Below are 13,646 nucleotides of genomic sequence, written 5' to 3' on the forward strand. Positions count from 1 at the left end.
TTTCTTCATGTATTTCCATGAAAAAAAAGCCATAATATTATCAATGTATTATAAACAGCTGTATCAAGTTGTCCTGTGTAGGAAATCCTCAGTGGTACCATAGTTTATAGATAGACCCTTCCTGCAGACATTTACATTTACGTCATTTAGCAGACGCTCTTATCCAGAGCGACTTCAGACAGTATGCCACCACCACACACAAACACACCTTGGGCAGTATGGCTTTGAATATAGGAAGATACCCAAAAACTGCTTGTCGATTCAAATCCCTGATCACATCAAAGCGACTTCATGGCATTGCTGGCTAGTACCGCTGGCGTTAGTTAAGTGTCCCATTGACATCTCTGCTAATCCTTAGTCTGAGTTGTTTAGATAATGGCTTGCTGAGTTTCTGGGTCTTAGAACCTCTCTGGTTCCTAGTGTCCCACAACCCAATGGGGCTGTTCCTTTATGGCAACGATCAGATCATTCGCTGTCGGACCGCCCCCTCGTCACTCCGCCTTCCATCGCACTGTTGCCTAGCAAGAGAGCAGAAAATTCTGGGGGTCAAATAGAACATTACGAATTTCAATTCCGATATTTGTAGAAGAGTTTGTAATTTCATAGAATTCCAATTAGCTTCCTCTCACCTTCCTTCCTCCCTGTCCTTTCTTTCCCTGACCTATAATTCCTTACAATCAAATGCCGACCGCATTATCTACCAAGAGAATTCTCTTCGATTATAATCACAGCCGTGTATATCCCCACCCAAGCAGACACCTCAACGGCCCTGAAAGATCTTCATTGGACTCCATGTAAACTGGAAACCTCATATCCTGAGGTTGCATTTATTGTAGCTGGGGATTTTAACAAGGCTAATCTGAAAACAAGGCTCCCTAAATTTTATCAGCATATCGAATTCGCAACCTGGGCTGGTAAAATTCTGGATCATTGCTACTCTAATTTCTGCGACGCATACAAAGCCCTCCCTCACCCTCCTTTCGGCAAATCTGACCACGACTCCATTTTGTTGTTCCCAGCCTATAGACAGAAACTAAAACAGGAAATGCTCAGGTCTGTTCAAGGGTGGTCCGACCAATCTGATTCCATACTTCAAGATTGCTTTGATCACGTGGACTGGGATATGTTCCAGATAGCCTCAGACAACAACATTGATGTATACGCTGATTTGGTGAGCGAGTTTATTAGCAAGTGCATCGATGATGTTGTACCCACGGGAACTATTAAAACCTTCCCCAACCAGAAACCGTGGATTGATGGCAGCATTCGCGCAAAACTGAAACCGCGAACCACTGCTTTTAATCATGGCAAGGCGACCAGAAAACATGACCGAATACAAACAGTGTAGCTATTCCCTCCGCAAGGCAATCAAACAAGCTAAGCGTCAGTATAGAGACAAAGTAGAGTCGCAATTCAACGGCTCAGACACGAGACATATGTGGCAGGGTCTACAGTCAATCACGGATTACAAAAAGAAAACTATCCCCGTCACGGACACCGATGTCTTGCTCCCAGACAAACTAAACTTCTTTGCTCGCTTTGAGGACAATACAGTGCCACTGACACGGCACGCTACCAAAACCTGCGGGCTCTCCTTCACCGCAGCCAACGTGAATAAAACATTTAAACGTGTTAACCCTCGCAAGGCTGCCGGCCCAGACGCCATCCCTAGCCGCGTCCTCAGAGCATGCGCAGACCAGCTGGCTGGTGTGTTTACGGACATATTCAATCAATCCCTATCCCAGTCTGCTGCTCCCACATGCTTCAAGAGGGCCACCATTGTTCCTCCTCCCAAGAAAGCTAAGGTAACTGAGCTAAATGACTATCGCCCCATAGCACTTCATGATGACGGAAGTGAGTGCTTCGAGAGACTAGTCAAGGATCATATCACCTCCACCCTACCTGACACCCTAGACCCACTCCAATTTGCTTACCACCCGAATAGGTCCACAGATGACACAATCGCAATCACAATGCCCTAACCCATCTGGACAAGAGGAATACCCATGTAAAAATGCCGTTCATCGATTACAGCTCAGCATTCAACACCATAGTACCCTCCAAACTCGTCATTAAGCTCGAAACCCTGGGTCTTGACCCCGCACTGTGCAACTGGGTCCTGGACTTTGACGGGCCACCCCCAGGTGGGAAACAACATCTCCACCCCGCTGATCCTCAACACTGGGACCCCACAAGAGTGCGTTCTCAGCCATCGCCTGTACTCCCTGTTCACCCATGACTGCGTGGCCATGCACGCCTCCAACTCAATCATCAAGTTTGCAGACGACACTACAGTGGTAGGCTGGATTACCAACAACGACGAGACGCCCTACAGGGAGGAGGTGAGGGCCCTCGGAGTGTGGTGTCAGGAAAATAACCTCATACTCAACGTCAACAAAACAAAGGAGATAATTGTGGACTTCAGGAAACAGCAGAGGGAGCACCCCCACCCGGCAACTGCTCCGCCCACAACCGTAAGGCTCTCCAGAGGGTAGTGAAGTCTGCACAATGCATCACCGGGGGCAAACTACCTGCCCTCCAGGACACCTACACCACCCGATGTCACAGGAAGGCCAAAAAGATCATCAAGGACAACAACCACCCAAGCCACTGCCTGTTCACCCCGCTATCATCCAGAAGGCGAGGTCAGTGCAGGTGCATCAAAGCTGGAACCGAGACTGAAAAATAAGCTTCTATCTCAAGGCCATCAGACTGTTAAACAGCAATCACTAACATTGAGTGGCTGCTGCCAACATACTGACTCATCTCTAGCCACTTTAATAATTAAAAATTTGATGTAATAAATGTATCACTAGTCACTTAAACAATGCCACTTTATAAAATGTTTACATACCCTACATTACTCATCTCATATGTATATACTGTACTCTATACCATCTACTGCATCTTGCCTATGCCGTTCAGCCATCCATATATTTATATATACATATTCTTAATCATCCCTTTACACTTGTGTGTATAAGGTAGATGTTGTGAAATTGTTAGATATTACTGCACGGTCGGAACTAGAAGCACAAGCATTTCGCTACACTCGCATTAACATCTGCTAACCATTTGTATGTGACCAATACAATTTGATTCAGACTCACCTGTCATCTCAGTGGCACTGGTCTGGCTTCGGCCTGGGTCTGGAGAAGCTGGACTGGGGACTTGGGCCTTGCTGCCTGACTGTGGACTTGGGCCTTTCTGCTGGCCTCCCCAGCGGCAGGGTTAGCATTAGCAATATGGCTAGCTTTAGCAATGGGTTTGTCATTAGCTTTAGCATCAAGGCCAGCATTTGCTTTAGCATTAAGGCCAGCATTTGCTTTAGCATTAAGGCCAGCATTTGCTTTAGCATTAAGGCCAGCATTTGCTTTAGCATTAAGGCCAGCATTTGCTTTAGCATTAAGGCCAGCATTTGCTTTAGCATTAAGGCCAGCATTTGCTTTAGCATTAAGGCCAGCATTTGCATTGGGGGTTTTGTCGCTAGCATTGGAGGGAGCTGCGTTGCTCCTCTTTCCGTCTGTGACATCAGTCTTCACCAGACACAGCATCTGAAGCGGTCCCATGGCTTCAAAGTCCTCGCCCTCACCCCCCCCCCTCCTCCTCTTCAGCAACTCCAACACCTACAACACAGAGCTATACAGTTACACACACCTCTCTGCCTTAGCAACACACACGCACAAGTTGTAACGAAGGTATGACATTGCCTCTTCCCCTTCAGGAGGTTGAAAAGATTTGTCAGGGCCCTCAAATTCTAAAAAAGTTAACACAGCTGCACCATTGGGAGCATCTTGACTGGCTGTGTCACTGCTTGGTATGGCAACTGCACTGGGGCCGAGCTCCCTGCCATCCAGGACCTCTATATCAGGCGGTGTGAAGGAAGGCCCGGAAAATTGTTAGACTCCAGCCACCCAAGCCATAGACTGTTCTCTCTGCTTCCACACAGCAACCGGTACCAGAACAAAAGGTCTGACACCAACAGGCTCCTGAACAACTTCTATACCCAGGCCATGAGTCTGCTAAATAGCTAAAAAAAATGGCTACAAGAACTATCTGCATTGACCCTTATATTTTTGCACACTCACTTTGCACACTCACTCACTATATTTTTGCACACACACTGTGTGTAGAGTCCATATGGACTCTACACACAGGCACTCACAATCATATGCACTGCTGCTACTCTGTTTAACATGTACAATACCAGTCAACAGTTTGTAGACCTACTCATTCAAGGGTTTTTCTTTATTTTTACTATTTACTATCAAGTAGAGATACTGGGGTGCAAAAGAGCAAGAGGGTAATTCATAATATGGGGATGAGGTAGTTTGGTGTGCCATTTAAAGATTCACTGTGCCTGTACACCTGTAAGCTACTCTAACAGCTGATTCTTAATAACTTCTTACGACACCAATCCCGTCAGCGGGACTGAGTTTGACAATAGCCAGTGAAAAATCAGAGCGCCAGATTCAAAACCACAAATCTAATAATTTCAATTTCTCAAACATAGGACTATTTTACACATTTACATTTAAGTCATTTAGCAGACGCTCTTATCCAGAGCGACTTACAAATTGGTGCATTCACCTTAAGATATCCAGTGGAACAACCACTTTACAATAGTGCATCTAAATCTTTGGGGGGGGGGGGGGGGTAGAAGGATTACTTTATCCTATCCCAGGTATTCCTTAAAGAGGTGGGGTTTTAGGTGTCTCCGGAAGGTGGTGATTGACTCCGCTGTCCTGGCGTCGTGAGGGAGCTTGTTCCACCATTGGGGTGCCAGAGCAGCGAACAGTTTTGACTGGGCTGAGCGGGAGCTGTGCTTCCTCAGAGGTAGGGAGGCGAGCAGGCCAGAGGTGGATGCCCTTGTTTGAGTGTAGGGCCTGATCAGAGCCTGAAGGTACGGAGGTGCCGTTCCCCTCACAGCTCCGTAGGCAAGCACCATGGACTTGTAGCGGATGCGAGCTTCAACTGGAAGCCAGTGGAGAGAGCGGAGGAGCGGGGTGACGTGAGAGAACTTGGGAAGGTTGAACACCAGACGGGCTGCGGCGTTCTGGATGAGTTGTAGGGGTTTAATGGCACAGGCAGGGAGCCCAGCCAACAGCGAGTTGCAGTAATCCAGACGGGAGATGACAAGTGCCTGGACTAGGACCTGCGCCGCTTCCTGTGTGAGGCAGGGTCGTACTCTGCGAATGTTGTAGAGCATGAACCTACAGGATCGGGTCACCGCCTTGATGTTAGTGGAGAACGACAGGGTGTTGTCCAGGGTCACGCCAAGGTTCTTAGCACTCTGGGAGGAGGACACAAGGGAGTTGTCAACCGTGATGGCGAGATCATGGAACGGGCAGTCCTTCCCTGGGAGGAGGAGCAGCTCCGTCTTGCCGAGGTTCAGCTTGAGGTGGTGAGCCGTCATCCACACTGATATGTCTGCCAGACATGCAGAGATGCGATTCGCCACCTGGTTATCAGAAGGGGGAAAGGAGAAGATTAATTGTGTGTCGTCTGCGTAGCAATGATAGGAGAGACCATGTGAGGATATGACCGAGCCATTTTCACCATTTTATAGATACACTTCTCCTGAATCGAACCACGTTGTCCGATTTCAAAAAGGCTTCACAGCGAAAGCAAAACATATGTTAGGAGAGTACATAGACACAAATAACCACACAGCCATTTTCCAAGCAACTAGATGCATCACAAATACCCAAAACACAGCTAAATGAAGCACTAACCTTTGACGATCTTCATCAGATGACACTCCAAGGACATGTTACACAATACATGCATTTTTTGTTCGATAAAGTTCATATTTATATCTAAAAACAGCATTTTACATTGGCGCGTGATGTTCAGAAAATATTTTCCCTCAAATACTGCCGGTGAATCAGCACAACAATTTACAAAAATACTCGTCATAAATGTTGATAAAATATTAAACTGTCATTCAAAGAATTATAGATGAACATCTCCTTTATGCAAGCTTCACTAGGAAAGCACACTTTGCAATAATCCAAGTACTGCGCTCAGAAAAATACACTAGGCAATACAGATACCCGCCATTTTGGAGTCATCTAAAATCATAAATTGCATTAGAAATATTCACTTACCTTTGATGATCTTCATCAGAAGGCACCTCCAGGAATCCCAGGTCCACAACAAAATGTTTTGTTCGATAAACGCCATAATTTATGTCCAAATAGCTCCTTGTTGTTCGCATGTTCAGTTAGCTACTCCAAATGTAGGAAGCGCGCGGAAAATGGAGTGGCTAGGCCACTCCAGGACCTTAATGTGCTTCTTCTTGAGCCACTCCTTTGTTGCCTTGGCCGTGTGTTTTGGGTCATTGTCATGCTGGAATACACATCCACGACCCATTTTCAATGCCCTGGCTGAGGGAAGGATGTACTCACCCAAGATTTGACAGTACATGGCCCCGTCCATCGTCCCTTTGATGCGGTGAAGTTGTCCTGTCCCCTTAGCAGAAAAACACCCCCAAAGCATAATGTTTCCACCTCCATGTTTGACGGTGGAGATGGTGTTCTTGGGGTCATAGGCAGCATTCCTCCTCCTCCAAACACGGCGAGTTGAGTTGATGCCAAAGAGCTCCATTTTGGTCTCATCTGACCACAACAATTTCACCCAGTTGTTCTCTGAATCATTCAGATGTTCATTGGCCAACTTCAGACGGGCATGTATACGTATTCTTCAGCAGGGGGACCTTGCGGGCGCTGCAGGATTTCAGTCCTTCACGGCGTAGTGTGTTACCAATTGTTTTCTTGGTGACTATGGTCCCAGCTGCCTTGAGATCATTGACAAGATCCTCCCATGTAGGTCTGGGCTGATTCCTCACCGTTCTCATGATCATTGCAACCCCACGAGGTGAGATCTTGCATGGAGCCCCAGGCCGAGGGATATTGACAGTTCTTTTGTGTTTCTTCCATTTGCGAATAATCGCACCAAATGTTATCACCTTCTCACCAAGCTGCTTGGCGATGGTCTTGTAGCCCATTCCAGCCTTGTGTAGGTCTACAATCTTGTCCCTGACATCCTTGGAGAGCTCTTTGGTCTTGGCCATGGTGGAGAGTTTGGAATCTGATTGATTGATTGCTTCTGTGGACAGGTGTCTTTTATACAGGTAACAAGCTGAGATTAGGAGCACTCCCTTTAAGAGTGTGCTCCTAATCTCAGCTCATTACCTGTATAAAAGACACCTGGGAGCCAGAAATCTTTCTGATTGAGAGGGGGTCAAATACTTATTTCTCTCATTAAAATGCAAATTAATTTATAACATTTTTGACATGCGTTTTTCTGGATATTTTTTTGTTATTCTGTCTCTCACTGTTCAAATAAACCTACCATTAAAATGATAGACTGATCCTTTCTTTATCAGTGGACAAACGTACAAAATCAGCAGGGGATCAAATACTTTTTCCCCCCACTGTATATGGGGCTTTGGTGATAAAACAGACAGCGCTGTGATGGCAAACTGGATGTAGTCTGAGTAGGGTGTTGGGGGCTATTTTGTAAATGACATGGCCAAAGTCAAGGATCGGTAGGATAGTCAGTTTTATGAGGGTATGTTTGGCGGCATGAGTGAAGGTGGCTTTGAGGCGAAATAGGAAGCCGATTCCAGATTTAATTTTGGATTGGAGATTCTTAATGTGAGTCTGGAAGGAGAGTTTACAGTCTAACCAGACACCTAGGTATTTGTAGTTGTCCACATATTCTAGGTCAGAACCGTCCAGAGTAGTGATGCTAGTCGGGCGGGAGGGTGCAGGCAGCGATCGGTTGAAGAGCATGCACTTAGTTTTACTAGCATTTAAAAGCAGTTGGAGGCCACGGAAGGAGTGTTGTATGGCGTTGAAGCTCGTTTGGAGGTTTGTTAGTACAATGTCCAAAGAAGGGCCAGATGTATACAGAATGATGTCGTCGTAGAGGTGGCTCAGAGAATCACCAGCAGCAAGAGCGACATCGATGATATATACAAAGAAAAGAGTCGGCCCAAGAATTGAGCCCTGTGGCACCCCCACAAAGACCGCCAGAGGTCCGGACATCAGGCCCTCCGATTTGACACACTAAACTCTATCTGAGAAGTAGTTGGTGAACCAGGTGAGGCAGTCATTTGAGAAGCCATGGCTATTGAGTCTGCCGATAAGAATGCGGTGATTGACAGAATCGAAAGCCTTGGCCAGGTCAATGAAGAAGTCTGCACAGTGCTGTCTTTCAACGATGCCGGTTATGATATAATTTAGGACCTTGAGTGTGGCTGAGGTGCATCCATGACCAGCTCGGAAACCAGATTGCATAGTTTATTAACTTGGCTTTCGAAGATTTTAGAAAGGCAGGGCAGGATGGATATAGGTCTATAACAGTTTGGGTCTAAGGTGTCTCCCCTTTGAAGAGGGAGATGACCGCGGCAGCTTTCCAATCTTTGGGGGATCTCAGATGATACGAAAGAGAGGTTGAACAGGCTAGCAACAGGGGTTGCAACAATTTGAGGATAATTTTAGGAAGAGAGGGTCCAGATTGTATAAACCAGCTGATTTGTAGGGATCCAGATTTTGCAGCTCTTTCAGAACATTAGCTGTTTGAATTTGGGTGAAGGGCAAGTTGCTGCAGGGGGTTGCTGCAGGGGGTGCTGAGGTATTGACCGGGGTAGGGGTAGCCAGGTGGAAACATGGCCAGCCATGGAAAAAAGCTTATTGAAATTATCGATTATCGTAGATTTATCGGTGGTGACAGTGTTTCCTATCCTCAGTGCAGTGGGCAGCTGGGAGGAGGTGCTCTTATTCTCCATGGACTTTACAGTGTCCCAAAACTTTTTGGAATTAGTGCTACAGGAAGCAAATTTATGTTTGAAAAAGCTAGCCTTAGCTTTCCTAACTGACTGAGTATATTGGTTCCTTACTTCCCTGAAGAGTTGCATATCGCGGGGGCTATTCGACGCTAATGCAAAACGCCACAGGATGTTTTTATGCTGGTCGAGGGCAGTCAAGTCTGGGGTGAACCAAGGGCTATATCTGTTCTTAGTTTTACATTTTTTTAATGGGGCATGCTTATTTAAGATGCAGAGGAAAGCACTTTTAAAGAGCAACCAGGCATCCTCTACTGACGGGATGAGGTCAATATCCTTCCAGGATACCCGGGCCAGGTCGGTTAGAAAGGCCTGCTCGCTGAAGTGTTTTAGGGAGCGTTTGACAGTGATGAGGGGTGGTCGTTTGAGCTGTTCATTCCATAATATGGACTTGGTCTTTTACCAAATAGGGTTATCTTCTGAATACCACCCGTCTTGTCACAACACAACTGATTGGCTCAAACACATTAAGGAAAGAAATTCCCCAAATAAACTTTTAACAAGGCACACCTGTTAATTGAAATGCATTCCAGGTGACTACCTCCATGAAGCTGGTTGAGAGAATGCCAAGAGTGTGCAAAGCTGTCATCAAGGCAAAGGGTGGCTACTTCGAAGAATCTCAAATGTAAAATATATTTTTTGGTTGCTACATGATTCCATGCGTTATTTCATAGTTTTGATGTCTTGACTTGTATTCTACAATGTAGAAAATAGTAAAAATAAAGAAAAAACCCTGGAGTAAGTTGGTGTCCAAACTTTTGACTGGTACTGTATGTCCTGATGCCTAGTCATTACCCCTATACATATCTACCCCCACCACTCCAGAATCCCTGCACATTGTAAATGTGGTATTGGCACTGACCCTGCAACTGACTGTATATAGCTTACTTACGTTCTTCTTATGTTTTTGTTCTACTTGACTATTCTCTATAGCACTACTGATACTCATTACTGCATTGTTAGGGAAGTGCAAGCAAGATTCGCTGTACTTGTGCATTCGACAATAAAAACTTGAAAATTCAACACCTATAACAAAGCTATACCCACACCTTCATGTACTTGTAGGACTTGAGCTCACTGAGGTTTTCCTCCAGGAAAAGGAAGTAGAGTGTCAGGTCATCCCATTGCCCCTGGGGGTGCGGCAGAACACCGGTGGTAGGCAGTGATTGGTAGGACTTCAGGAATAAGGTGTGTGATTGGAAGAAAGGGCGCAGAGCGGAGTATATCACCACGGGAACCAGCATGGCGTACACCAGCAGGTTAACAAAGCTGAAATCAAAATCCAGTCAACTTAATTTAAAAAGGCAACAACAACAATTACTTGCTAAAAAGGTGGCGTAAAAACCTTAGCAAAGTGAAAACGCCCACGTCGACCAGCTTGCACTGTAATTGGTCGGGGATCGAGGTGTCATTGGCCAGGAGTCCGGTGCGTAGGGAACAGCCGAACTGTGGGGAGGATCACAATTTAGGACCAATTAGTTAGCCAGATAACTCACAACATGAATTAGGGTCAGTTATGACTACACCCACTTGGTCAGTGGGTCAGGGTTAGTTACCTGGTCAGTGAGGGAGGCAAGGCAGAGGTAGTAGCCCAGGTAGACACAGGCCAAAAGCAAGGTGAGCAGGTTGAGGCCTCGACACAGTAGGTAGCGCCACAACAACACAACACTCCTCCTCTTGGCCATCAGATACTGCTCCGCCACTGGGTACATGAAACACCCCTCAGTAGGGTCAGATGCACCACTATAGGGAGGGAGAGACAGAGTGAGAGAGTGGGTTAGCAGTGGTGGAGGTCAGGCCCATAGTAATGTCTGGAATGGAATTAATGGAACAGTATCAAATACTTCAAACGGTCTCCATGTGTATTACACCGGCTCTGACGCTCGTCGGATGTGGCAGGGCTTGCAAACTATTACGGACTACAAAGGGAAAACCAGCCCTGAGCTGCCCAGTAACGTGAGCCTACCAGACGAGCTAAATGCATTTTATGCTCGCTTTGAGGCAAGCAACACTGAAGCATGTATGAGAGCAACAGCTGTTCCAGACGACTGTGTGATCACGCTCTCCGTAGCCGATGTGAGCAAGACGTTTAAACAGGTCAACATTCACAGATGGATTACCAGGACGTGTACTCAGAGCATGCACAGACCAACTGGCAAGTGTCTTCACCTACATTTTCAACCTCTCCCTGACCGAGTCTGTAATACCTACATGTTTCAAGCAGACCACCATAGTCCCTATGCCCAAGAAAGCGAAGGTAACCTGCCTAAATGACTACCGCCCCATAGCACTCACGTCGGTAGCCATGAAGTGCTTTGAAAGGCTGGTCATGTCTCACATCAACACCACCTTCCCGGAAACCCTAGAAGCCCTCCAATTCATATACCGCCCCAACAGATCCACAAATGATGCAATCTCAATCGCACGACACACTGCCCTTTCCCAACTGGACAAAAGGAACACCTATGTGAGAATACTGTTCATTGACTACAGCTCAGCATTCAACACCATAGTGCCCACAAAGCTAATCACTAAGCTAAGGACCCTCGGACTAAACACCTCCCTCTGCAACTGGATCCTAGACTTCCTGACGGGCTGCCTCCAGGAGCTAAGGATAGGCAATAACACATTTGCCACGCTGATCCTCAGGGGTGTGTGCTTAGTCCTCTCCTGTACTCCCTGTTCACTCACGACTGCGTGGCCAAGCATGACTCCAACAACATCATTAAGTTTGCTGACGACAACAGTGGTTGGCCTGATCACCAACAATGATGAGACAACCTATACGGAGGAGGTCAGAGACCTGGCCGTGTGGTGCCAGGACAACAACCTCTCCCTCAACGTGAGCAAGACAGTTCCTTGGTGTCCACATCAACAACAAACTATTTTGGTCCAAACACACTACGACAGTTGTGAAGAGGGCACGACAAAGCTTATTCCCCCTGAGGAGACTGAAAAGTGTTGGCATGGGTCCCTAGATCCTCAAAAAGTTCTACAGCTGCACCTGAGAGCATCCTGACCAGTTGCATCACCGCCTGGTATGGCAATTGCTCAGCATCCGACCGTAAAGAGCTACAGAGGATAGTGCGTACGGCCCAGTACGTCACTGGGGCCAAGCTTCCTGCCATCCAGGACCTATATACTAGGCGGTGTAAGAGAAAGGCTGCAAAAAATTGTCCAAGACTGCAGTCACCCAAGTCATTGACTGCTCTCTCTGCTACCGCACGGCAAGCGGTACCGGAGTGCCAAGTCTAGGTCCAAAAGGGTCCTTAACTGCTTCTAACCCCAAGCCATTAGACTGCTGAACAATGAATCCAATGGCCACCTGGACTATTTACATTGACACACCACCCCCCATCCCGCCTTTGTTTTTACACTGCTGCTACTCACTGTTTATCATCTATGCATGGTCACTTTTATTTTATTTAACTAGGCAAGTCAGTTAAGAAAAAATAAATAAATTGTATTTACAATGACGGCCTACCCTGGCAAAACCCGGACAACGCTGGGCCAATTGTGCGCCGCCCTATGGGACTCCCAATCACGGCCGGATGTGACTCAGCCTGGATTCGAACCAGGGACTATAGTGACGCCTCTTGGACTGAGATGCAGTACCTTAGACCGCTGCAGCAAATTTTACCCCTACCTACATAGACAAATTACCTCGACTAACTTGTACCCCCAGACATTGACTTGGTACCGGTACCCCGTGTATATAGCCTTGTTATTGTTATTTGTGTTACTTTTTACTTTAGTTTATTTAGTAAATATTTTCTTAACTCTATTTCTTGAACTGCATTGTTGGTTAAGGGCTTGTAAGTAAGCCTTTCACGGTAAGGTCTACACCTGTTGTATTCGGGGCATGTGACAAATAACACTTGATTTGATGACATTCTATTAATTCCATTCCAGCCTTTCAGTCTGTTTGGTGCCCAATGAATCCAACCCAGTCAGCCTACCTGTCTGTGTATTCCCCATCAGTGGCCATGCGTTTAGCCAGAGTTACAGCACGGTTGTAGCAGCGGTCGAGCTCTTCTATGATGAAGCTGAGGTCTGACTGAAGCAGAGGAGAGGCAGAGAAACGCCAGAACACCGCTGGACTATACATAATTACTGCTACCAACAGCAGGATATAAGGGAAGAACTGAGAGAGCGGGGAAGGGAGAGAGGAGGGTGGACAAAGGGCGAGAGGAAAGAAGAGAGATAGCAAGAGGAGAAAGGTTAAGTATTAGTTCCCTGTGTGTGTCCTTGTGTAGCCCTACGGATAGTCTGCAAGTGTATATGTTACCTTGTGTTGCCATAACTGTACTGTTCGAGTGTGTAGGGCTGCCCAGCAGTAGGAGTCCACGTACATGGCCTGACGCCTGGAAAAGTTAGCTGGAGGGAAACAGCTGATCTGAACACCTGGAAGACAGACAGAAACACACAGAGATAATAATCACTAAATTACATCATCATTTATGATTTAATAATTGATTAATCGCAAACACGTACCCCCCCCCCCCCCCCACACACACACACACACACACACCTGTGACCTACTCACCCACAGAGACCTCCTGGGCGAAGGCTAGAGAGATGAGGAGGAGAGGGAGTCCCACCGCCACGCACGTCACCATCTTGTCCACGGCTAGCTCAGTGCGCACGGCGCGGTACCTTCCCTGACCCGGCTCCTTCAGGAGGAAATCCCTGAACACACTCTGTAGCGACGTGGGCGATAGCCATCTCTGACTGTTGTCTTCTTAGCAGATAGACCCACCGTTTCGTTACTAAACTTGTTTACCCTCGCTCT

General features: G+C 46.8%; 1 pseudogene; it reads right to left on the reverse strand.

The window, feature by feature from the left end:
* LOC115163284 (pannexin-1-like) lies at positions 1–13,579 on the reverse strand (annotated as a pseudogene).
* Positions 13,580–13,646: the final 67 nt, after the last annotated feature.

This window comes from Salmo trutta, chromosome 26 (genome assembly GCF_901001165.1).
Source record: "Salmo trutta chromosome 26, fSalTru1.1, whole genome shotgun sequence".
Lineage (NCBI taxonomy): Eukaryota > Metazoa > Chordata > Actinopteri > Salmoniformes > Salmonidae > Salmo > Salmo trutta.